Genomic DNA, 26537 nt, shown 5'->3' on the forward strand with positions numbered 1-26537 from the left:
TGAGTATGGTTGACATAAATTAAAATTGGGAGAGGTAGTTTGATTATAACAACAGTCTTTAAATTTTTTATTATACTTGGCATAAGTCAAGTTAATTTTAATAATTTGTCTCTAAATTTTCTTGTTCAGCAATTTCCAAAAACCACATTAACATATCTGCAGGCAAACTTTGAAGTCATCGCCCAGTGTGATGATAGTGAGAGAATCCTTTCTCATATTTTTCATTCTGATGCTTTTACTTAAAAAAAAAATTATTGCTCCAAAAACAGCCCCTGAGAAAGCAATCTGATAGAAAGTAATTTATTTGTACAATGATATCAAGAAACATATGTGAGGAAGTGCAAAAATAAAAGAGGAATTGGAGAAATATTACTAAAGAGTAAAATTATGAGATGTGCCTCAGAATTGTCCCAGGAGAGGACAAGGTGACTGTGGCATTTATCCACTGACATATAACCACCATTGATCGATAGTTGCTGCCAGGGAAGTTAACTCCTTCACACTTTCAGATTGTTTCTGCTTCTGGAACAGCAAGATCCTGAGTGCCAGGGTGAGCCCCCAGGTACAAAATAATGATGACAGTTGCTTAAGGTGCATCTGGCAATGCTCCCTTCATGATGAGCCAGCTCTGCATACAGATTTCCTTGATGTCAGAGTGTCTCACATTCAGTCCTTATACAGACTCATTAGCATAGCAGAAGCTGATTTTCAAATGAGGATTAGTGCTCTTCTGGAGAATATTAAAAGAATATACTTCAATCATCCTATTGGGACTTACCAGAAATTTCACAGACCATTATTTACTATCATAATTTTCTCTTGGGTTATTGGATCTCCCAAGTGATATGATCCAATTAGTGAAGCAGCTTGCATCAAATTTTGGATTGCTCCAGAATCTTTCTTTTCTGTTACTTCACTTAAATTATTTATCCATCCACGTTACCCAGTACATAAGTTGGAGTACTCAAGGAAATAGTAAAAAAAAAAAATGTGGTAAGCATCTGAAAATGCAAACTTTAGTGAAAGATTTTTTTTTTAAAAAAAGAGTCATATCATGGATTATCCAGTAAGGTTTGTGAAATAACTGGATTTATTATATTTACGAACCTCCACCACAACAAAAATGGGCAAAATGATGATTTCACAAGACAATTAGAATCCTTAAAACTCATATAGAGATTATAAAACTGAAAACGTAGCTGAGTTTAAGAATTTAATAAAAGAATAAACAGAAAATTAAAAAAAGAGAAGAAAGAATTAACGAAAAGATACATAAGACACTAGAAAATATAAAAACCAAGGTTAGAAGTTTAAAAAAAAATACAACAGTGTACCTGACATATATGAGGGTAAAAGAATAAAATCATGAGTTGGTGATCCAAAAGGACACATTAGTATTATCAGAAGAAATAGCTGAAGGGCTATTTTTAAACTTGATGAGAACCATTGATGCATAGATTTAAAAAGTTGTAATAAATTCCAAAACCATTAACACAAAACCACACCTGGTCCTGACCAGTTGGCTCAGTAGCTAGAGCATTGGCCTGGCATATGGATTTCCGGGGTTTGATTCTCGGTCAGGCCACACAAGAAAAGTTACAATTTGCTTCTCCCCTCCCCCCATTCCTCTTCTTTCCTTCTTCCCCTCCCTTAGCCAATGGATTGATTGGTTTGAGATCAGCCTCAGGTACTGAGGATAGCTCAGTTGGTCTGAGTGTCAATCTTAGGCATTAAAAATAGCTCAGTTGATTCGAGCATCAGTCACAGACAGGAGTTACCTGGTGGATTCTGGTCTGGGCACATGTGGAAGCTTGTCTCACTGTCTCTCCTTCTTTCACTTAAAAAACAGAAAAAAAGAAAATAAAAGAAAACCACAACTAAGTACATCATACTGAAATTGTGGAAGGAGAAAAGCAGAGATAATCTTTAAATCAATAAAAAATGTACATTAAGAAAAGAACAACTATAAGACCTACAGTAAGTTTCTTCACAGAAGGAATAAATTTCAGTAAACACTGGAATAAATATTTAAAATGTAGAAGAAAATAAAACTGTCCATCTAACATACCTACCAAAAATATTTTCAAAAATGAAGCAAACAGTTTTGGTCTCAGGCAGGATGAAGTGGTTACATTTCTCCCTGGTTTTCCCTTTACACCTAAAATTTCCTGAGCATGATGCCACAAAACAAGTACAGAAAGTATCTAAATGGTGGAAAATATATATATTGTCTAGGGTCCTTGATCCTTAAAGAATAACATAGTGGTGTCTTTTTTGAATTTTCTTATTCACTCACAATTATCTTGGACAAGGTACTGAAAAGGCCTCTAAACCAAAATCATCAACATGCACAGGTGAAAAATACCTCCGGAAAAACCTGTTTCCTCTGTGCGAAAATGAAACTGAACCATGAACCAGCTATTTTAACAAAGATCTAAGAAAAAAAAGACAGGTAACAAGAGTCTTCCTTAGAACAGAACAAATATAAAAACTAGTTTCAAAAACTACTTCAAGAATAAGTCTGACGTTTAATTGGACCACACTGTGGAGCAATTTTTATCTCAGAGCATTGTCAAAAAATATAAAGCTATCAATCAGCATTTTAGTGTAACCAACTGTATGTAATAACAAAGCAGACATTTTAACAGAGAGATAAGTAAAAGAGACAATGAAAGAGCCCTCCTAAAACCACTGTCACCCCATGGTAATTGTGCACATGCCTTAGATTGTATTCTCTGAAGAGAAAATTAGAAGCTTCATATTGAAGAGGAAATGGACCTCACTAAGATAGTGAAGCCAAATCCCTAAACAAATAAATATGCAATCAACCATCAGAAGTAACGTGGGAGTGAGATCAGTATCTAAAGTTGCTAAAATATGTTACTTAAAACATTCCATTTAGGCCCGTTCCGGTTGGCTCAGTGGTAGAGCATCCGCCTGGCATGCAGGAGTCCGGGTTCGATTCCCGGCCAGGGCACACAGGAGAAGCGCCCATCTGCTTCTCCACCCCTCCCCCTCTCCTTCCTCTCTGTCTCTCTCTTCCCCTCCCGCAGCCAAGGCTCCATTGGAGCAAAAGTTTGCCCGGGCGCTGAGGATGGCTCTGTGGCCTCTGCCTCAGGTGCTGGAATGGCTCTGATTGTGGCAGAGCGACGCCCCAGAGGGGCAGAGCATCGCCCCCTGGTGGGCATGCCGGGTGGATCCTGGTCGGGCGCATGCGGGAGTCTGTCTGACTGCCTCCCCGTTTCGAACTTCAGAAAAATACCAAAAAAAAAAACACCCAAAACAAACAAACAAACAAAAACATTCCATTTAAAAAAAAATGTATGTAAAGAAACAGGAAAGTTGACTCATATACAGGAAAAAAAAAGTAGACAACGGGAACTACTCATAAGAGGGTCCAGTTAGCAGATTTGATAAAGATTTTAAATAAGCTATTATAAATATGTTGAAAGAACTAAGAGGATACCATGTTTAGAGAGTAAAGGGAGAACTGATGACATCTGTTAATCAAAGAGAATATCCAAAAAACAATTATTTTAAAAATTATAAATTCTGAAATTATAAAGTATAAGAATTAAAAATTAAAATTTACTAAAGAAGATAAAATTTTTGAGTGAGAAATAGAAATAATCTATTATTTAGATTATTTATTTAATCTAATAATCTATTATTTAGATTATTTATTAAACAATAATAATCTATATTTCTATTTCTTGAATATAGATTAATAGACATTATGCTAACTGAAGACTGTATGAGAAAAGGTATGAATTAAAATGAAGAGATTCTCAGAGAAATGTGGAACACCACTAAGCATGCCCGATATATGCATCAAGAAGTACTAAAAAGAGAGGATAGAGAGACGAGAGTACAAAAAATTTAATAGTGAGTGGCTGAAAACTTCTTAGGTTTTATAAAAAATATGAAGGTAGACCCTGGGCAGTTGGCTCAGTGGTAGACCATCCACCCAGTGTGCAGACATCCCGGATTAGATTCTTAGGGCACACAGGACAAACGACTATCAACTTCTCCACCCTCCTTTCCCTTTCTTTTTCTCTTTTTCTTTCTCTCTTCCTCTCCTGCAGCCATGTCTCAATTGGTTCGAGTGCATCAGCCCAGGTGCTAAGGATGGCTCAATGAAGCCTCTATCTCAGATGCTAAAAATAGCTCAATTGCGAGCATAGCCCCAGATGGGCAGAACATCAGCCCCAGATGGGGATGCCGGGTAGATCCCAGCTGGGGCACATGTGGGAGTCTGTCTTTCTATCTCTCTTTCTCTTACTTGGAAAATAAGAAAAAAAAAGTATCCAGGTACATATTGAAAACCTCAGTATACTCCAATTAGGATAAAAACAAAGACATCCATATATACCACATCACAGAACAAATGTTCTGTCAAAAAAATATTTTTTAATTAGAATAAAATCATTACATACAAAGGAATTATAATAAAATTAAAAGTTTATTTCTTATGTGAAAACAATAGATATGGAGGCCAAAATGCTTTAGAATGGCGTATTCAAGGTACTGAAAGAAAAACAAACAAACAAAAAACAAGTATCCACTAACAATCTTGCATCCAGAAAAAAATTATCTTTTAAAAATAAAAGTGATAGCTAAAAATGAATATATTAGCTACATGAAATAACACTAAAATATTTTTAACATTTCCTTATTAATTTTAGAGAGAGGGGGAGAGAAACAGACAGAACATTGATCTGTTCCAATATGTGCCTTGACCGGGGATAGAACCTGCAACCACTGTGTAACTGGCATGATGCTCTAACCAACTGAGCTATACAGCCAGAGCAAAATAATAAAAAATCTAATGTTGTAAAAAAATAAAGGTGAAACAAAACCAAAGATTTAGGAAGATAAAAATTAGTGAATTTGGGATTAGCCGACTCACCTCACATAAATTACAGGAAGTTTTTCAGAATGAAAACATATGACCTAAGGAAAAAAAAAAAGAATCTTCTGAATAAAAGAAAGAAAGAAAACAGCACTAGTAAAAATAATGATGTAATTATAAAAAATAGACTAAATTCCCACTTTTTCTTCTTTTATTGATATAAAAAAACCACAAAAATACAAAACATGTACAAATTGTGTTGTTGGGCTTACAATATAAAGAGATGTAACATATTTGACAATAACATCACAAATAAGGTGAGTAGAATTAAAGCCATATTGTGGGAAGGTAATAACACTGACAGTAATTTGAATTCACAGGAAAAAAATAAAAATTATCTGATGGTTAATAAAAAGTTAATATAACAAATTCCATAAATACATAGTAGTCCTCTTTTTTCTCAATTTATTTAAAGTATGTTGAATTTTGTAAGTATATAAAAATACAGACTGGGAGATAAATAATAATCAATGCAGACTTGTCCTGGAGTGATGAACACACAATACAGTGTACAGGTGATGTGGTGTGGAGTTGTATGCCTGAAACCTGTATAATTTTGCTAACTAGTGTTTCCTTAATGAATTGAATCAATTCATTGAATAATAAAAATCAAAATGCAGAATTGTGTTTACAACCTATAAAAATAATAGCACAAGTAAAGAAAAAAGAGGGAATAGAACTATGAAAATAATATTTATAAGTCAAACAGATTAAATTGATATAACTCTGATTCAATTAAGTTAAGAGGTATATGGTAAGCCCTAGAATGACCATTAATAAATTAATTAAAATATATAATGAAAGAAAATCATTAAAAAATAAAATGATACACTAAAAATTACTGCTGAAAGAAGTAGTAATGGTGAATATAAGAACATGAAAGACATGAAATGTAAAGAAACAAAAAATAAAATCAATCTACCATAGTATTAATTGTGAAGAAAAAATAAATAAACAGTCTAATTAAAGGGCAACATTATGATTTAAGATAAAATAAAATATCTATCTATATACTATACACATTTTTATTCAAAATACAAATAAGTTGAAAGTAAAAATGATGGAAAAAGACATATCACATTGTTATAACATCAATCTTAACACATCAGTTGGGTGTCCTGCAATTTAATTCAATTCTAACATTAACTACCAAGAATCTGAGCAAATTTCATAGTTCATTGCAAAAATCCTTCACAAGACTCCCTGTGATGCAGGAGTTCGAGATCAGACATGTCCACCAGTCTGGCAGATATTCTGAAAAAATCAAAGAACAACAACAACAAAAAAAAAAAAAACACCACCACAAGGAGGACCAGAAAGAACAAACATAGCCTTTATTACTTATATACTGGGAGGACCAATGGCAGCCAGTAAGGCAAGCAAGATCCACAAGCAGCCACATGGGCAGTGTGGTTTAAAAAGCAGAAAATAGTGGCACAAAGCCAAAGGCAGGAAGCACATGTACTGGGAATCAGAGAATGGAAGCTTTCTTCAAGGTCTGTTTGTTCCTTGGCAGAACACGATGCACATTCAAGGGTGGATGGGCCAGGGCCCTGAGCTGTCTGTCTGCCAGAAGGGGTGAAAGGCCCGTGTCCAGCATTAACCCTACAGTCCCGCACTTCAGATGCCAGTACAAGATTCCACTGTCCTAAACCACTGACAGTTCTGCCTGGCTGGCTACAAATTCACAGTTCACACAACTTCTTAAATTTGATAATTCTCTAGAATAAATCACAGAACTCAAGAAGGCAATCCATTTAGGATTACCCTCTTTATAAAAGATTTAAGTGAAAAGACAAGATAAAGTGATATATATATAGGACAATATATCTATTTTTTAAATTTTTATTTTATTTTTTTCATTTCAGAGAGGAGAGACAGACACACACAGAGAGAGAGAGAGAGAGAGAGGGAGAGAGAAAGAAAGAGAGAGAGAGAGAAGGTTGGGTGGAGCAGGAAGCATCAACCCCCATATGTGCCTTGACCAGGCAAGCTTGGGGTTTCAAACTGGCGACCTCAGCATTCCAGGTCGACGCTTTATCCACTGCGCCACCACAGGTCAGGCAATATATCAAATTTTAAGAGGATCTCAGGAATAGGAGCTTTTGTCCCTGTGGAGTCTGTGTGTCACCCTCCCAAGATGTAAATGTTTACCAATCAGGAATCTCTCCTTTGCTTTAGTGTCCAGAGATTTTATATGGGGCTTCCTTACAGTGGCATGATTAAATTAATTATTTGCCATGTGAATGAACTTAATTTATAGTCTCTCTCTTCTAGTCCTTGGGATGGGGCCGAAAGTTTCAATCTTTCAATCTTCAGTTCAAGTGTTTGGTCTTTCTGTTATGGCCTGATCCTCCTTGAAATTGTTTAAAATCCTGACCTGTGGTGGCACAGTGGATAAAGCGTCGACCTGGAAATGCTGAGGTTGCCGGTTTGAAACCCTGGGCTTGCCTGGTCAAGGCACATATGGGAGTTGATGCTTCCTGCTCCTCCCCCCTTCTCTCTCTCTGTCTCTCCTCTCTCTCTCTCTCTCTCTCTCTCTCTCTCTCTCTCTGTCTCTCCCTCTCCTCTCTAAAAAAATGAATAAATAAAAAATAAAAAAAATTTTAAAAAAAAGAATCTTATGAAATTGTTTAAGGACCCATTATGATTCAGTTTTTTAACATAAATACAGGTATGTTGGAAAAGAGCTCAATATGAGTAGCAAAAGACACTATAGTTCAGCTAATTCCAGAAAATTTTGAAAGTCTGTGCCAGAAACCAATGGAGTGGTCATACAACCAGCCTTTCATTTCTATAATTTCTCCTTATTTTGGAAAACCAATATCTTAATTGCCCATTCCAATTCTATGTCAGACCATTACTCTGAGGAAGATATGAAACTATCACTTTACTTATTGTTGGAAATTATGGACTGCAAAGTGTCTTTATTTGATCTGAATATATGTAACTCTGCAGTCCAAATTGATGTAGTATATTCTGTTTTGGTTCTTTTATTGTACTCTAAACACTTGCATCTCTCACTGAGTAAATAAAGTCAAGTCCAGATAAGTGTCTGTTCCTGCCAAGACCTACTATAGCCTCTAGAGGCTACCAGAATCAGTGTGACCTGCCAGCTGTGTTCAGGGAGAGGTTTCTTACCGAGAATCTGCCCATAGCCATTTTCAGTTTCTATTTCTCCTATTGGCAGATAGAACAATTTCACTGGCATTTTTTGTCTTAGAGGAGCAAGAAAAAATATGTTTACATTCATGCAATCTTTGCATTGCTGTGGTCCCCTAATGTGGACTCATTTTACAGACACAGGTGGAAACTTTTTTGCAAACACACTGGGGTACCTGGCAATCACCTACCAGTGTTGAAAGAGGCTCCTTCTGATTAAAATTGACATGTTCTATATATGTGCACGTCTTAAATTCCCATATGATTCCAATAAGGCTGAGCCCCATAAAGGTATCTTTTAAGTAGGTTAGTTTTAAATTTAAGTTTTTCTTCGTTGTATGACCACTCCATTGGCCACCACCCATAATTTAGTAAAGAAACAAACAAGCTGATTTGTTTTTCTTTTTTTTCCCATCAGAACGGTGATCTTTCAAACAAGATGCTTTTTATTCACTTTGGAACTGCCATCCATAAACCACGCAATTCTTTGTTGGTTTACTGAGAGCTGTTTATAGAACACCGTCAAAGTGGCAGAAGAATCATCAACTCCTCAGCTGCTTGCTAAGTCAGTTCTGGGGTAAATGGGTCTACCTGTTCATAAATATGCTTTGTAGCACTTTGCATTTCCACAGCATTATGTTCTTAATTAAACAATTTCCATTGAATGATGGGATTTTTCTGGCCATTGCTTTTCCCTGGGGATGGTTAATTTTGTGTGTTAACTTGACTGGTCCATGAAACACCGAGATATTTGGCTGATCATTATTTATAGGTGTTTCTGTAGGGCTATTTTTAGATAAAATTAGCATTTTAATCAGTAGACTGAGTAAAACAGAGAGCTCCTCTCAATGTGGGTTGGCATCATGTAATCCTTTGAGGGCTTAAATAGAACAAAAGGGCAGATGAAGAAAGAATTATTTTTCTGCCTGATTGTAGAACTGGGATATTGTCCTTTATGCTCAGACCAGAATTACACCATTGGCTTCCCTGATTCTTGGGCTTTGGGACTAGTATTGGAACTACACCACTCATTTTCTGGGCCTCTTTCTTCCAAACAATAGGTTCCTGTGAACTTCTTAGCCTCCATAATTGTGTGGGCCAATTCTTTACAGTCAAATCAATCATTATCTATCTATCTATCTATCTATCTATCTATCTATCTATCTATCTATCTATATATCTATCTATCATCATCTGTCATCTATCATCTCTTTTATCTCTGTTTCTGTCTTCTCTGGAGAACCCTGACTAATACACCACCTCATTAGAGAATTTATCTAACATCACCCAAGATATCATGTGTGTTCCAACTTTCAAGATTTTTTTGTCTTTCACTCCAAGGAACACTTTCAGTCAATGCTCCATAGTAAGCTAGTAATTACTTACAAAATACAGATTGTCTAGTACAAAATCCCAGCACCTATCCCTGGGAGGATTTTGCAGACATTTTGCCGTAAGCCCTAGTCTATGTTCTGCACACTCCAACTTCTACTCTATACTATGTGACATTAAAAGTGTGTGTGCATGTTTGGATAATCTTATTGGTTATTATTTAGCATGTCCAATTAATATTTCTAAAAGTGTAGATTTATGTACCTTTTGTTTTATATCATAAAGAATGGGAAACAGAATAGAGAGCTCAGAAATAACCTAAGTATTTACATGCAGTCAACATTTTCCAAAGTTGACAAGAATATGCAATGAAAAAGATAGTCTTTTCAACAAAGGGCTTAGTAAAACTGAGTATCCATATGTAAATAAATAAAATCAGACCCTTAATTTTTATTTATACACATATACTCATAAAAACTCAAATTGATGAAAGAATTAAGCATAAAACCTGAAACTACAGAAACCCTTAGAAGGAAATATGGAGGAAATCCTTCATGATATTTATCTTGGTAGTGGTTTCTGGAATACATCACCAAAACACAGAAGAAATAAATAAATAATTGTAAAGAAACAAAAATAAAAGAGTTATTCGTAATGCTCAAGTGGTATTTATCCCAGGAATACAAAGTTGGTTTAACATTCATCTGAAAATTATGTCATATCCAGAAAAAAATTTCTTGAATCACAGCTTGCAGCTCTGGAGAGAGAGACAACTTACTAACAAAGCAGCAAGTAATTTCAAAGTATCTCCCACAAAAGATTGTACTAGTAGGCAGGTGAAAACAATCTGTTCAACCTACTTCCGTTTCTAAGAAAAATAATTTTGGCCTGACCAGGCAGTGGTGCAGTGGATGATGCATTGACTGGGGATGCTAACATCCCAGGTTTGAAACCCCATGGTCATTGGCTTGAGTGCAGGCTCATCCGCTTGAGTACAGGGTTGCCGGCTTGAGTGTTGGATCATAGACATGACCCCATGGTCACTGGTTTGAGCCCAAAGGTCGCTGGCTTGAAGCCCAAGGTTGTTGGCTTGAACAAAGGGTCACTCACTTTGCTGTAGCCCCCCCCCCCAGTCAAGGCACATAATGAGAAAGCAATCAATGAACAACCAAGGTGCTGCAACTATATGAGTTGGTGCTTTTCATCTCTCTCCCTTCCTGCCTGGCTGTCCCTCTCATGCTCTCTTTCTTTCTCCTTCTGTCCTTCAAAAAAAAAAAAAGAATGTTGGAATATATAATGCATGTTTTGAAATGTATTCCAGAAGCATCCCAAATGCAATCTACTATGGCACATAGTATGCAATTAAATCTCTCACACTAAAATGTATAATTACATCAAATTAGCCTTCTGCTGAAAACACTCATTTACTACACATAATTAATAATCTGGAAGTAGAAATTTCTACAGCATCAAATCATGGAATTTAAAAAAAAATTAAAAGTATGTCTACGGCAGTTCTCCTTTTGACTGCCAACAGTGTCAACAGGAGGTTCACTTTTAAAATACCTGGGTCTCACATCCAAACATTCTCTGCTAATTCTTCTGGAAGCAGGGACCTCGCACAGAGTATGTTCAAACTCTGTCCTGCTCCCCCCCAAGACTAATTTTGACGTGTAGACAGAATTGAGAATCACCAGTCTAGACCTTCTGACTCCTCTTAATTGACTCTGGCTCTGCTTGCAGAAAATGATATATTGCCCTAATGTAAAGCGTATGGAAATTAAACCATCAAGGTTGCCTCTTATTTATCAGTATTTGTTTTCTTAGCTCCCATACTGTAGTTTTTTAACACTTAGATGAACTCATCTTTTAGAAAGATGTTTCTGAGGGGGAAGATTGAGTGCATCCTGTGAACTAGACAGAAGTAAAGTGTAAACTTCAAAAAAATGTTTTAAAAGATGACAAATGATTTTGATGAAAATGCTTTATATAGGTTGGATAAGTATACAATCAGATTTCCAGATACTAAATTACAGTGAATTCTATAGATGATTCATTTAATTTCTGCTTAGTTTTGAATAAATGGAAGCAACACACAAAAGAACAATAATATGGATTCCAAAAATCTTAAAATTTATTAACAAATATTTTCTATTAAATGATAGATATCACAAATTGGATGGAGGCATCAATTTTCTACTAACTTACTTGAAATTTAAGTCAACTTACTTTTCTAACACAAAAATATGAAGAACTTAAGGTTCCCTAAACTTTTACAGAGAAATAGTAACAGTTAAATCTTTCACCTTGAATCTTAAGGGGAAAATATAATCCAGTGCCTGTTTCATCATATTATGTACAAATAAAATAGTTATAAACCCAAGCTCTGTCAGCTTGTGTAAACATTGTGTTTTGTCAAAATGCAAGATGACAATCTCAGTATCTGCAATGTAGGATGGTAGAAATAGGAGTCATTTCTTTGCCATTAAAGTGTATTTAACACTTTGTAACAGAAAAGTACAAAAGAAAATCTGAATAGAATTTCATTATTATGTGAAAAAACCCTAAATAATAGCCAAATTTAGATTATTGCAAATTTCTATCCCCAGGGACCAGTTACCTCAATCATCATTCCAGGGAGCCTGTTAAAAATAGATAATATAGGGGCCTGTTGCCAGAAAATCTAATCTAAGAGATCTAGGAAACTCGTATTTGTAATGCACTTACCAGTTGAGTGCACTAGTATGCAGTAAGGTTGAAGAAATCTTGAAGTCTAATTCTTATCTGTGATATATGCATTTCTTGCTAAAAATAAGAGAGCAAAAATTCAGTTAGTATCTATAATAACAACATAAAATTGCTGAGTATTATCATGATTAGGTATTAAATCTTGTCAAGTAATTTTCTTCATCAATTGACATGATCATGTGCTTTTTCTTCTGTAGACTGTTATTAAGGTAAATTACATTAATTGGTTTTTAAATGATAAGGAAATTTATTGCATCTCATTACAATTTCAGAAGGGAGGGAGTTGATTAATCTGTTGACTCAAAGATGTAATCAAAGACTCAGGTTATTTCGTCTGTTCTATTTTGTCTTCTCACTTCACTCTAGGCTTAGACCTTTACACTTCAGGTTGGATTCTGGAATTAACTGTGTTCAAAGTATCAAAGAGGAAACCATTGCATGTACCTCTCCCCTCTTCCACTGAAGGGTGACAAATCTTCTAGAAGTTCCCTAGTAGACTAGTCTCACATCTCATTGGCCAGTGTTGTTTCCCACGCTTATTCTCCTATCGTCAAGAAAAATTGTGATGGCTAATTTTGTGACTCAACTTAAGTATGCCACAGTATTTCGACATTTGGCCGAAGAAGTCTGGATGTTGTGATGAAAATATTTTTAGATGAAATGAACATTTAGTTCAGAGGACATTGAGTAAAACACACAACTCTCCATGTGGTTGGCTTAATTTAATCAATGAGAGGCCTTAAGAAAAAGACTGACATGCACAGGCAGAGGGAATTAAACCAGCAGTTTGCCTTCAGACACAAACTCTAGGATCAATTCTTTCGGCCTTAGATTTCCAGCAAGTCAGCCTACCCTGCAAATTTAGGATTTACCATTCTACACAGATGTGTGAGCAAATTTTTTCAATCTTTACCATTATCTATTTATTAATTTTTAAATAATAAGTACAAGATAATATTTTATACCAGTAAATATTTTTTTAGAGAGTCAGTGAGATAGACAGGAAATTTGATATATTCTTGAATGTACCTTGACTGGGGAATCAAACCATCACCTTCCATGCTCCCAGACGACTCTCCAACCAACTGAGCTATCTGACAGGGAATAATTTTTTTTTTTTTTGAGAGACAGAGGGAAGAAGGGAGAAAAAGAGGAGGGGCAAGGGAAGGGTTAATTTATTGTTTCCCTCAGTCCTGCACTTACTGGCTGTTTCCCATGTGTGTCTTGACCAGGGATTAGACCCACAACGTGTTGTTTCAGAAGAATGTTCTTAACTGATTTAGCTAATCAGCCAGGGCCTAAATATTGTGGGGTTTTATTTTACTAGAACAAATAGCTTTCATTTCAGAAAGATTTATGAGCTATTATGAAAATTTTAAGCAAATTTATTGTGCTATAACTCATAAAATCATGTAACCTTAAGGTGTAAAACATGATGACCTAATGTTCAAAATGATTATTAAAGTAAGGTTAGTGAACACCTCTGTCACCCCACATAGCTACCATTTCCTTTTTGTGGTGAAAACATTTAAGATCTACTCTCTTAGCAATTTTTAAGTATATAAATATGGTATTGTTAACTGTAGTTGTCATACTGTTCATTAACTCCCCATGACTTATTCAACTTATAACTGAACGTTAGTACCCTTTAGTGGAAATCTCATTCCTCTCACTCTCTAGGTCTTGGAAAACACCATTTTACTTTCAGTTTCTATGAATATGACATTTTTAGATTAGACATATAATGATATCATAAGGTGTCTGTTTCTCTTTGTCTGACTTGTTTCAATTAAAATAACAGAGTCAAGGTTCAGTCATGTTGTTCCAAATGTCAGACTTCTTCCTTTGTCATAACCAAATAATATTTCATTTTGTGTGTATGTACATCTCACATCTTCTTGTTCATAGATGGACAGTTAGGTTTCCATATCTTAGCTTTTGTAAATAATGCTGCAATAAATACTGGAGTGCAGATTTCTCTTCAAAATGCTGATTTCATTTTCTTGGATATATACCCAGAAGTAATATTGTTGGATCATATGGCATTTCTACTTTCAGTTACTTTTTTTTAAAATTTTACTTGTTCATTTTAGAAAGGGGGGGAGTGGGAAGCACCAACTAGTAGTAATTGTTTCTTGTATGCGCCTTGACTGGGGGTCAAACTGGTGACTTTAGCATTTTAGGTCGACGCTTGATCCACTGCACCACCACTTTCAAGTTTTTGAGAAATCTACATACTGTTGTTTATAGTAGCTTTACCTACTTACATTCCCAAGAATTGTTGGTAAGCAAGGATTTCTATTTCTTGACATTCTTCCCAACACTTGGCACCACATGATTTTTTGAAAAAAGACATTGTAACAGGTGTTAGGTGGTAACATATTGTGGATTTGATTTGCATTTCCCCAATTATTATTGATGCTGAGCATCTTTTCATGTACCTGTTAGCCATTTGGGTGTCTTTTTTTAAAAATTTTTTTCTAGAAAATAATCTATTTAGTTTCTTTACCTAGTTTTTTATTTAGATAATTTGTTTATTATTATTAAGTTGTATGTGTTGTGTATATATTTTGGATATTAACCTTTTATCAGATACATAATTTATAAATATTTTCTCCCAATCCATAAATTGTCTCTTTATTTCATTGATTTTTTTCTTTTGGTCTACAGAAGCTTATTAGTTTGTTATAGTCCCTCTTTTTATTTTTTTTATTGCTTCTACTTTAAGTGTCATGAGCTTTCTGCCTCCTTCTTCCTCTGTTTTTCTTCTGTTACGTCAATATTGACAGATTGTATTTTTAATAGTATCCTGTAGATCACATAGCCTTGTTCTTAATTCATTTTAAATTATATTTAACTGTGTGTATTCATTTAAACAAAGAACTTTGACTTCTTAGATCTCTTACCCCTTTATTATGTAACACACGATGTATTGTTTTTCTATCAGAATATTAAATAGTTAGCTTTACATCATAGCAATTAAATTATAGGCTGTCAGAAAAATAGTGAACATCACACAAGGTCTTTATATTTTTTCCTGGAGAAGGAGGTAGTACAATTTTGGTTTTACACAGGATAGTTATACCATGTTATTCAGAATCATCATTTTATTATTGTATGTATTCTGAGATAAAGTATGGGTTAAGGAGAAGCACATGGGTGCCAAGCTGACAAGACGTAAACATGTGTTGGTTAATTTTATGTGTCAATTTGGCAAGGCTATTTACCTGGATATTTAGTCAAACACATGTAGAGATCGCTGCAAATATTTATTTTAATGAGATTAACATTTAAATTGCTAAACTTTGAAAAAAGCAGATTACTCTTTATAATGTGGTGAGGGGCTGATAAAATCACTGGGAGACCTTAAGGAAAAGACTGACCTTCACTGAGGAACAGGGAATGCTGGCAGCACGCTGTCATGTCGCTTTTGGACTTGAGCTACAACACTACCTTCTCCCAAGTCCTCAGCATGTCAGACTTTCCTGCTGATATTGGATGTGCCAGCTTCCAAAATGATTCAAAAGAAATCTCTCTCTCTCTCTCTCTCTCTCTCTCTCTCTCTCTTTCTCTCTCTCTCTCTCTCTCTCTCTCTCACACACACACACACACACACACAATTTCTACAGTTTCTCTGGAAAACCCTGAGTACTAGAGGAATAAAATACCATAATCAGCCTAGATGAAGTACGATTCATTATTGGGATGGAAAAAAGTTCAATGTTTATAAAACCCATGGTCATCTGATATATGAGGAGAGTATACATTTTTTAGCAAAGAAAAATGTTTGGTAGCAATGAGTTGTGTCTTCTATAATCACATATTGGATGTCTGCACCCTGATTGTGTATCTTCCTTTAATATTTGCAACTCAACTTTAGTTTTTTGTTTGTTTGTTTGTTTTTTACTTTAACAGCATTAGAAAGAGATGGTTTTGGAGAAACAAAACCTCAGATTTTCTGAGACTTTGGTTCAAATCACAAATACAAACAATTTTACAAACAGCTATAAAACAACACAGCAGATATTTATTGATTGCCAATTATAGCCAGGATCTTGGGATATAACAGTTAATAGAAAACAAAATGCAGCTCCCTTGGAGGTTATATACTAGTGAGCAAATTCTGCGTATTAATCTCTAACATGCCAAATCAATATATTTGGCTCTTGTAGTAATTTGTAGCCTCTTTATTGTGACATAATTCACATACCATGGAATTCACCCATTTTAAGTTTACAATTTAATGTTTTTCTTTGTCAAATCCACAGATATGTGCAACAATCATCACAGTTAATTCTAGGCTTTCTCAAAATTCCCCATAAGAACCTCATGCTATGTTTGGAGATGTGCCTGTTTCTTTATTCAGCTCCTTTGATTTTTGATTCATTTCTTTTGAGACTCTGTTGTTCCGTGCAAGCACATCTAGAATTGTGATGTTTTCCTGATGGATTGGTCCCATTGTCATTACCTGATGTCCCTCTTTGTCACTAGTAACTTCCATTTCTCTGAAGTTCCGTGGTCACCACTGGGGTCATTGCAGCATCTCGCTGCTGCACTCTGCTGTGACACAGGGAATGGCCTTTTGTCCCTGGAACACTGCTGGAGCCCAACTCATAGGCACTTTGAGCCCTGGTTCCAGCAAGTTTAAGTTTTTTCATTAGGTCACTGCTGGGATCTTTATTTTCTTCTTTTTTTAATTTATTTTTAATTATTTATTTATTTGTTTTTTTATATTTGCTTGCTTGTTTGTTTGTTTCTTTGCCAAATATACAACCTGTTCATAGTTCTTGGTTTCTGATCTCTCAGGTACTCAGTTCCATATATATGAAAGACAAAAGACAAACAAAACTCACCATAATTACATTTTTTAAATCTTAATATTTTTAGCCATTCCATATTTGTCTTTCCATCCATCAGAATTTTTATTTGATTGTTAAATTATTTTAAGTATAGTTGGTTTTATTAAGAAGGAAGGAATAGGAAAAAGTAAGTCTAGACCATTTTGTCTTAGAACTGCAACTCTGCATCCAATTTAAAATATGTATTGTTTCTGAGTGTTTAGAAGTACTTGACTGGATATGGGACAGGGTACTTTGGTTATTTCTTTAATGAACATACAATATAGTACAATAATTTTATTCTTCCTTGTGTGTTATATCACCTGGTATAGTAATTTGGATGACTTAGGAAATAGATGTGAAAACTTTAAGATTTGCATGCAGGAGGTTTATTGGAAGGTTCTCCTATAATTAACAACTGTAATGGAGAGGAAAGTACGAACTGACAGTTGCAAAAGTTCCACAACAGTGCAATTCCAACAGAAACCTCTGTTGTTGGAACAGAGTCCTGGTGCTAAAATGTACCTTCAGAGTTGTCTCAACTGAGGCAAAGGGTGGGGAATTTGTACTCAGAAGGTAACCAATCAGTAGAAGTAAACTACATCTAAGACAGAAGTGTAACCTTGGGAGAGGTAGTCCCATTTGCCAGGGGTGCTCTTTTGATAGGGTCTCAGCTATGCGCCATCAGCAGCCAGAACTCTTGGCAGTTGAAGGATGAATTTGTGGGTCCTATAGAGAGGTCTGTCAAATGCATATCAGCACTCACTGTGCCTAGATAACTTTCAAATTTTTCAGTTACTCAGGCTTTCAAATGGAGTATTCTGACTAAAATATCTATAGTTTGATATAGGCATGTGTAATTTTAAAAATCTTCACAAGTAATTTTTGTACACAACCAAGGTTGAAATCTGCTAATCTATTTTGTGATTATAAACATGCCTCTCTGATGACCACACACACGTGGAGGAGATACAAAGAAAAATAAAGATTAGTACTGGGTAGAAATTATCTGTGACAATTTTTAGAGAACTGAAATCTTGTACTGAGTCCTACAGGGAATGTAAGAATTTAATTGATGTTGATAAAGTTAAAATCTCCAGGTGAGTATATAATGAGTGATATAAGTAAAATCACACAAAAATGCCAGTGACAATAAATATATCATAGTTTTAGTTATAAATCTATAGACAGATATAGGGTTGATTTTTTGGTCTATTATTAACTTGCTATGTGACAGTCTATAAGATACTTAAACTTCTGAAGTCTTATTTTCTAATAATGAAGTCTATCCAATCAACAAGCATTTATTGAATACTTACCATTTACAGTAAATTCTTACTTAATGTCATCAAAAGGTTCTTGAACTTTAGGTAAAATGACATACAATATAAAAAACTATAAGCATAGGTTAATTGATTTAAACAAGAGTTAAGTTCCTATGGCATTCACAAGTGTTATAATGAAATTACATTGATTGGCCTTGGCTGGGTGGCTCAGGTGGTTAGAGTGTTGTCCCAATATGCCAAGGTTCTGAGTTTGATCTCTGGTCTGGGCACATATAAGAATCAACCAATGGCAGCATGAATAAGTTGAGCAACAAATTGTTGTTCCTCCCAGTGTTTCTCTTTCTCTCCTCTCTCTCTTTGAAATCAATCAATTGATCAGTCAATAAAAGAAATGACATTGAATGAACCAATGTTATGTGAGAACCTGCTGCATAAGTCAGTTTACCAAGTACCAGAGTACAGCATTGAATAAGACCAACATGGTCTCAACTTTTGAAGACATAATATTTACCTCCTAAAATTGTTCCTAAGATATGATATATTTCATGTTCAAGTGTTTAACATATTACCTAGTACAAATCTGAAGCAAAAGGGGGATTATACTAAATGAGTTGACATGCTATCACTACCTACCAAACAAATAATAAACTGTTAGATCTCTTTCTAAACCTGTAAACTGAAAAATTATATTAAGAACTAGCTGTACCTGGCCACGCGTTGCTGTAGCTCAGTCTGGTTAAATGGAAAAGAAAGAAAAGAGAAAGCGCACGTTTCTAATGTTTAATTTCACAATGCTTGTGGGTATACAGTGTTTTTTGTTGTCCCATTGTCTATGCAGATATAGATATTGTCTGGTTTGCCGACTCTAGAACATGCAACATATAATTGTCCATGTGAGAAGTAATCCGTGTCTAGATCTAAACTGCACAATTCTAAAGATTGGCCCTGAGCTTTGTTGATGGTGATTGCAAACACCAATCGAATTGGGAACTGCAATCTCTTAAATTGAAATGGCACATTCATTGGAATCATAGGAATGCGAGAAATGAGGACCTCTTCACTTTTGAAAGGTCCTGTCAAGATTGTTGCTTCTACAATGCTGCTCATTATTCTTTTTTACTGCAAGCTGCGTGCCGTTGTAAAGCTTTGTCTGGTTGATATTTCACAACATGATAATTGGCACGCCGATTTTTAATTGCAGTACATGCGGTGGCATCCCTGGAAGATCAAATGAATTCAAAAATTCTTTTGGATAATTACCACTTCATCTGCTTCTACAATAGTGTCGACGGACTTGTATGTGACTGCCTCGCATTGAATGTTAGATTGAATAATATTGTTAAGTTCATAGACGTCTTTGTTCTTGGCCACAAGAATAGATCGTTCACTCAGGCAATCCTGATTCTTATAATTGGCTTGAATATTGGGAAATACTTTTTCAACCAATTCTTCTTTTGATGTCACTAAATTGCAGAAGTTATGAGGCAATGAAATTCTTCCTAAGGTCAGTTCAACTTTTCCATTCCCAATTTCCAGTAATTGATGTGAGAATATCTCAGCTGATTGATCGTTTTACAGCTGGACATGCATATTTGTAGTTAATTTTAATATTTTTACGTGTCACCACAAAGTAGAGTATTTCAGGCAAGCATTTATTTCATCCTCTGGTGTTGATTGAGAAATTACAGGTAATGTTTGCCTGAAATCTCCTGCAAGCAATATAATGCATTTCTAAATGATCTGATGTTTCCACACAAATCTTACAATGATCGATCAATAGCCTCAAGCGATTTTTTGTGTGCCATTGTGCATTCATCCCAAACAATAAGTTTGCATTTCTGCAATATTTTTCCCATGCCGGATGATTTGGAAATGTTGCACGTGGGAGTTTCAATGAATTGCATGTTTAATGGCAATTTCAAAGCGGAATGAGCAGTTCTTCCACCTGGTAGCAATGTCGCAGCTATTCCGGATGACACAAGAGCTACGGCTATGTCATTTTGGGATCGAATTGCTGCCAGAATCAGTCTAGTTAGGAACGTTTAACCAGTTCCTCCTGGCACATCTAAGAAGATTTCTCCAACCCCATTATTGACAGTTTGCATTATTTGATCATAAATGCCTTTTTGCTCAAGCGTTAGCTTAGGAATATTTGATTGCACATACGACAAAAGATCACCATGTTGTAATTTTGTTCGCTATGTAATTCTACATCAAACGAAGCAACAGCACATTGATTCAGTGATGGCATTCCCAATTGATTGAGAATTTTTTCGTGATTTCTAAGCACAAACCTTCAATCATTATCAATGCTTTGTTGTAGATTTCTGCTGTGAGATCCATATACATATTTAAATTGTCCTTGCGTATTTGACGGAAAATATCTTCAGTCATGTGCAATTTATATTTCTCCCATAACATTGAAATGGAATTGTAAAATATTTAGTATAGCGTGTGTTGCTTTTACATCCAACAGATGGCACTGTTTTTCAAAAAAAGCATGTTTTTACCTGTCACAGGTGTGACATCTATATAATAGTAGGTATATAAAAACATAAGAACATGTGCGTATTTGAATGCAATGTCAAAATTTCAAAACAATCAATGAAGAACTTTCAGAGATTTAAGATTTTGAACAAACAAACATTTACATTTTTATTTATATAGATATCTGCTTTGTGGGCCAAAATAATTTTTTTTCTTAATACACCTTTTTGTTTCTTAAATGTGATCCCATACATTTTAATATTTATTTCCACACATTGTCTGCGGATATTTTTCTGTATAATTTGAAAAAAATATGAAGTATTTCTGGCATATAGTGAACATTTCATGTCCACAGTTTATACCGTATTTCCCCATGTATAAGACACACCTTAATTTTGAGGCATGAGATTTCAAAAATATGTATTACATAAAGTTAATGAACTCAAGTTTTATTCATCATTAAATTCACACAACTCCTTATCACTGTCACTGCTCCCATCCATTAGCTTCTCATCATCTGTGTCTGATGACAAAACACTGCATTCATGTATGGCCTCATTCTCAATTCCAACTATGGCATTTGAAATGCCATACTTCGACAACCCTGTGTAAGACACATCCATTTTTTTTTTTTTTGTACTTTTCTGAAGCTAGAAACCGGGAGAGACAGTCAGACAGACTCCTGCATGCGCCCGACCAGGATCCACCCGGCACACCCACTAGGGGGCGATGCTATGCTCCTCCGGGGCGTCGCTCTGCCGTGACCAGAGACACTCTAGCGCCTGGGGCAGAGGCCAAGGAGCCATCCCCAGCGCCCGGGCCATCTTTGCTCCAATGGAGCCTCGGCTGCGGGAGGGGAAGAGAGAGACAGAGAGGAAGGAGAGGGGGAGGGGTGGAGAAGCAAATGGGTGCTTTTCCTGTGTGCCCTGGCCAGGAATTGAACCCGGGACTTCTACACGCTAGGCCAATGCTCTACCACTGAGCCAACCGGCCAGGGCAGACACATCCATTTTTTAGACCCCAATTAAAAAAAAAAAAAGTGCATCTTATACATGGGGAAAAGCAATAAAGAATGTGTGAATGCTTCTTGAGACAAATCAGCAATATTTTACAAGGCCAGTACTCTGTTCAGTCAATGTTGGGTTAATCTCTTTAGACAAAAGTGGAGAAAATGCTTTTACTGGCAAAGAAGAACTTCATCAAGATTTACGAGTTCAATGTCCACAGGTTTGTCAGGGTCTTTCACACATTCTCATTCCAACTTCCAGGAGTCCATTTCTTCCGTCAATGCCCTAACTTTAATAGCAGAAACGTTCAGGGGTTGAAGATTTCACTTCTGTTGTAACTCATCCACTATCAGAACAAAACGTGGAATTTGTTTTTCAGCAATATTAGCTTTAAGGTTATAGGACATAATGATTTATTTCAAGGAACATGGAAAATTTTAGGTCATTTATGAATGCTCTTGCAAGTAATTTGAATTCTTGGACTCACCTTTCTTTCCTCATTTTGTCCAGTGAAATCAGGAACAACCAACCAACATGTAATCAAAACTCTCCTAAACAATAAAAACCTGATGCCAGAAAACTTCACTGTTGAATTCTACAAAAAAAAAAAAAAAAAAAATTAGTCAACCATTCTGAAATGCTCTCAAAAAATGGAGGAGGAGGAAATACTTCCAAATTCATTTTACAAGTCCAACATTATCCTGATACCCAAGCCAGATAAAGATACCAAGAAAATAAAACTATTGCTCTCTTTGGCAGCACATATACTAAAATTAGAATGATACAGGGATAATTAGCATGGCCCATGTGCAAGAATGACATGCTAATTTGTGAGGTGTTCCATATTACTACCTGAATACACACTTTTCCAAATAGGACAAACAGATGACCAATAGACATATGAAAAAAATGTTCAGTCACTAATCACCAGAGAAATGCAAATTGAGACCACTATGAGATATCACTTCAGCCCTGTCAGAATGGCTATCAACAATAAATCAACAAAAACAAATGTTGGTGAGGATATGGAGAAAAAGGAACTTTCTCCCACTGTTTGTGGGAATGTAGATTGGTGCAGCCATTGTGGAAAGCAGCAGGGAGTTACAGCAAAAAATTAAAAGGAAGCTTTCTTATGACCCAGTGCTTCCACTCCTGGCAATATATCCAAAGAAACCCAAAACGCTAATTCAAAATAATCTATGCACCCCTTTTGCAACAGCATGCCATGGACCTGGAGAGTATTATGCTATGTCTGATTTACTCAGTGTTAAACACGGGGCATTGAAGTCTCCTAGAATTATTGTATCACTATTTATTTCTCCCTTTATTTCTGTTAATATTTGCTTTATATGAGTAGTAACTCCAATATTGGATGCATATAAATTTACTATGTTATATGTTCTCGAAGATTGACATATTTATTATTATTTAAAGAACTTTGTTTCCTCTTGTGACACATTCTGACTGAAAATCTACTTTGTATTGTATAATCTTAGTGACCCCTACTCTATTTTAGTTAATATATATATGCTTTTCTCCATTAACTTTAAGACTAAATGTCTCCTTAAAAGTATAATAAAAATTTTTGTAAGCAGTATATTGCTGAATTTTTCAAATCCATTCAACAACTCTATTGATTCTGATTGAAACATTTAATTTGAGAAATTCAATCCATTTATATTCAAATATTGATAAGTATAGACTTACTACAGGCATGCCTGTTACTCCATGTTCTCGTCAGCATTTGATATTGTCAGTGTTTTGAACTCTGGCCATTCTAATAAATATGCAGTGGTATAATGATCTAATTTGCATTTCCCTGATTACATATGATATGAGCATATTTCCATATACTTTTTTTTTTTTTTTTTTTTTTAGATGCTGCAACTAAGAGTTGAGGCTTCTTTTTTTTTTTTTAAGACTTTATTTGTTCATTTCAGAGAGGAGAGAAGGAGGAGAGAGAGAGAAGAGGGGAGGAGCAGGAAGCATCAACTCCCATATGTGCCTTGACCAGGCAAGTCCAGGGTTTTGAACCGGCGACCTCAGCATTCCAGGTCGACGCTTTATCCACTGCGCCACCACAGGTCAGGCCATATACTTTTTTGACATTTGTATAGCTTCTTTGTTGCAGTGTCAGTTAATGTATTTGGCCTACTTTTTTTTTAGGTGAGAGGAGGGGAGATAATGATGTAGACTCCCGCATGCGCCCTGAACAAGATGCACCAGGAAATCCCTCTCTGGGGCCAGTGCTCCAGAACCAAGTATCTTTAGCACCTGGGGCCATACTCAAACCAATCGAGCCACTGCCTGTGAGAGAGAATGGGAAGAGGAAAGAGAGGAGAAGCAGATGGTCGAGTTTCCTGTGTGCCCTGACCGGGAATCAAACCCAAGACATCCATACATATGCCTGGCCAACACTATCCACTGAGCCACTGGCCAAAAATGTCTTTAGTTTATTTGTAATCAGGTTGTTGGTTTTTAATGAGTTTTAAAAGTTCTTTTTATATTTTGGATAACTATCCTTTACCAGATGTGTCTTTTGCAAATATCTTTTCCCAGTTAGTAGCCTAGTTTCTCATTCCCTTGCCTTGTCTTTTATGAAGTTTAGGTTCTAAAAAAAAGTTCAGCTTGTCTGTTAATTTTTTAATTGTGTTCCATTGCTCTATTTGATGATTTTTTCACTTATATCACATTGTCTTGATTTTGGATTGAATGATTTTTTCCATTGGTATTCTGTTTTAATATCATTGATTTTTACTATAATTTTAATTGTTTATGTTGTTCTGCTTATTTTGGATTTAATTTACTTTCCCTTTTATAATTTTTAATGTGGAAATGTATATTATTTATTTGCAATATTTTTTCTTTTCTAATTAATGAACTTCTATAAATTTTACTCTAAGCATTGCTCTTATTACATCCCTCACATTGTGTTGTTGCATTTTCATTTTCATTCCGTTCAAAGTATTTTTTTTATTTCTCCTGAGATTGTTTGTTTGATCCATGTGTTATTTACTTGTGTGTTGTTCATTTTCCATTTTTTTGAATATTCTATTTTTTTGGTTATTAATAACTAGTTTATTCTATTGTTGTCTGAGAACAGACATTATATAATTCTTTTTTTTTAATGTGCAAAGTTGTGTTCATTGCCTAGAAAATATTCATTCTCAGGAAATGCTCCATGTGAGTGTGAGAAAAATATGTATTCTTCTGTTGTTGAATAAAATAGTCTATAGATGTCAATTACATCATGTTGACTAATGTTGCTTTTAACAAAGTTTTTACTGATTATCTGACAGATGAATCTACACATTTTTTATAGAGGTGTGTTGAAGTCTATCATTTTTATTTTTGTCTCACACAGTTGGATGCTCTATTTTTAGGTGCACATTGTTAGGTATAATTAAGTTTTTTGCTTTTTTTTTTTAGAATCGTCCTTTTATAATCATGTAATGACTTTTTTTAATCAATGTCAATTTTTTCTCTCTTTGATGTCTAATCTTTCAGAAATTAATATAGATACTCCGGCTTTCTTTTAGTGTCAGTATGACCTATTTTTTATCTTTTTTAAAAATCTATACAGTATGTGTTTTTAACATATTTGGTTTGATTTTAAATCAATCTAACAGTTTCTCAATGATTTCAAAATGATTATTTATATATTTGGATTAATACCTACCATAGTTATTAGTATTTTGTATTCATTACCTTTTTTATTCTTACCTTCCACATTTTATGATTTGTGGGCTTATTTTTAAATTTTTTTAAAAAATATTCTTGATTTTAGACAGAAGAAAAGAGAGGTAGAAAGAAAAAAAGAGAGAGAGAGACAAACATTGATTTGTTATTTCATATAGTTGTATATTCATTCATTTCTTCTTGTATGTACCCTGATTAGAGATCAAACCCACAATGTTGGCATATCAGGATGATTCTTTAACCAACTCAACTCCCAGCCATGGCCACTATTTTTGTGCTGAAAAGCACATTTAAAAATAAGCATTCTATATGACTTCATTTTTCTTCTTTATTAAAATGTCATTTATAATGTTTTAGTAATTTCCATATACTTTGCAATATATTTTTGTAACAAACTCAAGTACACTTTCAAATATCACTTCAAGCATACTGTGAGCACATCACAATAATAAAATATCCTAATTTGTTCTTCTCATTTTTGTATTATCGTCATTTGCTTCATTATATATAAACATGACATGCCTAATGATATAAATAAAAGGATATATACAGCCTGACCACGTGGTGGAGGAGTGGATAAAGCATAGACTTGGGACACTGAGAAACCATGTTCAAAACCCCAAGGTCTCCGGCTTGAGTATGGGCTATCCAGCTTGAGAATGGGGTGGCCAGCTTGAGTGTGGGATCATAGATATGACCCCAAGGTCACTGGCTTAAGTCCAAGGTCACTGGCTTGAAGTCCAAGGTTTCAGTCTTGAGCAAGGGGTCACTGGCTTGGCTGGAGCTCCCAGTCAAGGCACAAATGAAAAACATTTAATAAACAAGTAAAGTGCCACAACTACAAGTTGATGCTTTTCATCTCTCTCCCTTCCTGTCTGTCTGTCTGTCTGTCTGATCCTCTCTCTCGCTTTTGGGCAAAATGTGTCCCAGTATTCAACATGACTAACACCATCTTACAAAGTAAGCACATCATCAATTAACCACAGAAAGGATGGGCTTGTATCATCAGAATAAAATATTCTTTTATTTTGCATTCTTAGAATTTTTATTAATTTATTTTAATTAC

The 26537-nt window shown here is 35.1% G+C and overlaps 1 non-coding gene across 1 annotated transcript; it reads left to right on the plus strand.

The window, feature by feature from the left end:
• The first annotated feature begins 22515 nt into the window (after nt 1-22515).
• On the plus strand, nt 22516-22622 carry LOC136386597 (U6 spliceosomal RNA). The gene has a single exon (XR_010747966.1). It is a non-coding gene; the product is annotated as a U6 spliceosomal RNA (small nuclear RNA).
• Nucleotides 22623-26537: the final 3915 nt, after the last annotated feature.

The sequence above is a fragment of the Saccopteryx leptura genome, chromosome X (genome assembly GCF_036850995.1).
Source record: "Saccopteryx leptura isolate mSacLep1 chromosome X, mSacLep1_pri_phased_curated, whole genome shotgun sequence".
Lineage (NCBI taxonomy): Eukaryota > Metazoa > Chordata > Mammalia > Chiroptera > Emballonuridae > Saccopteryx > Saccopteryx leptura.